This window comes from Chelonoidis abingdonii, chromosome 3, assembly GCF_003597395.2.
Source record: "Chelonoidis abingdonii isolate Lonesome George chromosome 3, CheloAbing_2.0, whole genome shotgun sequence".
Taxonomy (NCBI): Eukaryota; Metazoa; Chordata; order Testudines; family Testudinidae; genus Chelonoidis; species Chelonoidis abingdonii.
In genome coordinates, this window is record NC_133771.1 from 36,818,613 (window position 1) to 36,822,967 (window position 4,355).

Sequence of the window (4,355 nt, forward strand, 5' to 3'; positions counted from 1 at the left end):
GGAGGGGGAGGCAATTTTAAAAAAATAATGTAATCACTTCTGTGGTTCTCCAAGTGCAAAAGCTTGACAGCTACTTCTTTAAATACATCATTTCCGTTTGTGGTTATTTGGTACCAGTTTTAGAATTATTTTGAGGCTCATTGAGGATTTTGTCGTGCTTCTCTTGTGTGGGATTTACTGGTGGGAAATTCTCATGCTATGACACTGTGGATGAGGGAAATTTTAGAATATTTGTAGGCAGAAATTTGAAATGTATTGAAAAAAATCTCAATTATGGGGCAGATTTTAAAAACTGCTTCAAAATTTATTGAATATTAGTGAGTCTCTCCTTCCAAATGAGATTAATACCTAGCCAAAATATGCATGATTTTACTTCTCATTTCCTGCACAGCTCAGTTTTCTTACCCTATGAGATTGCTTGTTTTGGTTATCTGAGTTCTTTTAACCCATTCCTCACCTTCTGTTAAAAAAGGGCAGTGCTCAGTTTCTAATAGCACAGAAAAGGATGCTCAGATGTGGTCTACTAAAACAAAAGCTAGAACTGGTAACCTGTATGTCATGCTGCTATATAGAAAACAATATGACAACAAAAAGGATTCAATCTCACAATAACTGAAGAAAGGGCGCAGAGGGGCCAAAAAGCTGACTGACTTCAAGACGGAGCTGAATACGTTTATGGAGGGGATGGTATGATGAGACTGCCGACAATGGCATGTAACTGATCTGTGACAGCTAGCAGCAAATATCTCCAAAGGCTGGTGATAGGAACTAGATGGGGAGGGCTCTGAGTTACTACAGAGAATTATTTTCTGGATGTCAGGCTGCTCGGTCTTGCCTAAAGTCTCAGGGGTCTAACCCATCGCCATATTTGGGGTCAGGAAGGAATTTTTCCGCTGGTCAGATTGGCAGAGACCCAAGTGGGGGGATTGCATGTGGCAGGCATCACTTGCAGATTTAAACTAGTATACATGGTGAATTCTTTGTAACTTGAAGTCTCTAAATCATGATTTGAGGACTTCAGTAACTCAGCCAGAGGTTATGAGTCATTACAGGAGTGGGTGCATGAGGTTCTGTGGCCTGCAATGTGCAGGAGGTCACACTAGGTGATCATGATGGTCCCTTCTGGCCTTAAAAGTCTGTGAGGGACTGGGTAGATAGGTGGAAAGCCACAACATGATAAAGCAGACATAGGCGGCGAGTTATATGGGCTCGTGGTGCCCGGGCTCCAGCAATATTCAGGGCCGGGTGCCCTGCTCCAGCAACCCCGGCCCTGCCTGGATCGGGCCCCAGCCTCCGCCTTCCACCCCTCCCCCCTGCATCCCGTCTCCGCCATGTCCCTGTCAGAGAACAGCTTCCAGCAGAACTGCTGTCTGCTGCCCCAGGGTCCTAGCACCTGCCATCCGCTAATGGCAAGACAGGCTGCCCTTATCCTGCTCTTCCGCCCTAGCCCTGAGCCTCTCCAATGCCCCAAACCCCTCATTCCCAGCCAGAGGCCTCATCCCCCTGCACCCTGATCCTCTTCCCCAGCCAGAGCCCTCATCCCCCTGCACCCTGATCCTCTTCCCCAGCCAGAGCCCTCATCCCCCTAAACCCCTCATCCTCAGCTCCAACCCTCATTCTCCTGCAGCCTGATCCTCTGCCCCCAGCGTGCACCATCTCCCCCTTCCTACACCCCCACCCCCAGCCGAGCCTGCACCCAAACTCTGTCCCAAAGCCTGCACCCTCACCCCCTCCTGCACACCTACCCCCTGCCCCAGTCCAAGAGCCTGCACCCAGCACCCAAACTCCTTCCCAGAGCCTGCATCCCTCACCCCTTCCTACACCCCCAACACCAGCCCAGAGCCTGCACCCAAACTCCATCCCAAAGCCTGCAGCCCTCACCCCCTCCTGCACACCCATCCCGTGCCCCAGCCGAGAGCCTGCACCCAGCACCCAAACTCCTTCCCAAAGCCTGCACCCCTCCTGCACCCTAATGCCCAGCCCAGGACCTGCACCCCAGACCTCCCCCCGAAACCCCGCCCAGAGCCTTAGGCAGATGGAGGCAGAGTTTGAGGGAGCGGAGTTGGGGGGGCGGGTTCTGGGCACTACCAAAATTTCTAAAACTTGCCTCCCATGAAAGCAAACAATAGAAAATGGGAATTTCTTTATTATAGCACCATACACCATGGCTACAAATTATTATGCAAACTAAAGGATAGAATACAAAGTAAGCTATAAGGGTTAAGAAACAAAATGGAGAAAAGTTCCATCCTTAGAACAAGACATTACACATATTAGATGACTTGTGACAGGAAGGATGGTCCAGTGGGGAGGGTGCTGGCCTGGCACTTGTGGGTTCAATCCCCTGTTTGGCAATAGGTTTCTTGTGTGACATTTAGCAAGGTACTTAATCTCTCTGCGTCTCCATTCTCCATCTGCAAAATGGGGATAATTGCATTTCCCTACAGAGCCGAGTGTTATGAGGAGAAACACATTAAAGATGGGGATAATAAATATCTTGGATAAATTGTAGTATTACAAATTAAGCATTTTTCTCTGATACTTCATAAGAGTGATAAATAACATAATACTAATTATGTCAGAAATATTAATTAGATGTAAATCAAAAGCATAGATTGCAAACAGTATATGTTATGCCACAACATATTTTGAATGCTCCCAAATACAGTGCACTAAACAAGTAAAGTCAGATACAATTCTGTAATACCCAGTTTTGACCCTATATAAAATATACATTATATCAAATTTCACAGTGAAAGACCACTTACCTATAAAGAAAAAATAGTCCCCCTTCCATGGACAATTCAGCTTTAACTATAGAATCACTGCCAGTGCCTCCATAATTGTTACAGACAATGCTATTTTACATTCAATTATTATGCAAAATTCCAGAAAATTGTTTGCCATATCTGCCTTCATATATATCCTTCGGCATTTTAATTACTACAGTATAAGCTTGAGTACAAAAATTTAGAAACACCCCCCCCCCCCCCCCCCCCGCGCGCGCACACACACACACACACCCCCCATAAGGATGCCTGCCCATGGCCCCAACTATTCTCCATCATCATCACAGCACTTCCACCCAGAAGCCATGGTGCAAATGAGAGGTGCATACGGAACAAGGCAGGTGTGTGCCCAGAGTAAGGAAAGCAAAGCAGTACTTGGGACCACCTTTTCCTATCCACAGTATATCATGATCATGTGCCATCACACAAAAAACCTCCCTGTGCCATGTGGAATCAGCCCCATGCTGAGCACTTTTTTCTCTCCAAAAGAAATGTTGCCTCATTCAGTATAATCTAGGCCCAGGGTCACAATTTTCAAAACTGGGTGCTTAGAGCTATGCTTCTGAAGCCATATTTAGGCACTTAATTCAGTGACCTGATTTTTTTAAGTGCTGAGCACCCAATAGCTCCCACTGACATCAAAGAGAACCCCAGGATGCTCAGCATTTTTGAAAATCAGGTCACTGATTTGGATCGCTAAATATAGATTTAGCAACATAACCTTAAGCACTCCCTTTTCAAAATCTTAGCCTAGGCTGGTAGAGAAACAGACAATATTTGGGTGTTAGGTTACAGCAAAAAAGTGCAAGGAAAAGAAGGGTTTAAATCATTCTATGTGTTTTCATAAAGAAATATATGTTTCCAAATTCCACCAATATATTGACACACACACAAACTTGAGGCTGACAAGGAGACTCAACCTGTCTTTCTTCTTAGGGTTTGGAATCTTGGCAAAATAATCCAAGAGAGCACTTTGTACTATCAGAAGGATAGGCGGTAGAGATGCTTATGAATACATAATTTATATAATGAATAATTATGAAATGCCTATATATGGGACATGAGTGAAAGCACTAGAACATAAGTAGAGCTTTTTGACTGCCTTATAATTAAGACAGACATAACAATAAAGCAAAGCCTGTCTCTGATTTATTTTTATTTTAAAATGCTATTTCTTTTCACCAGTAAGACGCTGCAGGTAGTGCATTTTAGGATAATTAGTGGATTTACATAGTGGTTAAAATAATTAGGCCTTCAATTTTGATCTTCACAAAGATGAGCTATGATCACCCAGGAATGCACTGTGTTATCATTGATTGATTTTCCCCAAAAAATACATTTCAGCAAAAATATATTACATTCATTATTTTCCTAGGAGTAGAGAAGTCATTGTATTATTGTACAGCCATAATACATACAGAATTGTTATGTCTGAATTATTGCTGGGAAAAAGTCATGCTTAGTTTAATGCATGTGTACCATTCAATGAATATATTCAAGCTTCTATAACGGGGAAAAGTGAACATCCATTCTATAACCCTTAAAGCCTTTTTCAGAAAATCCTCT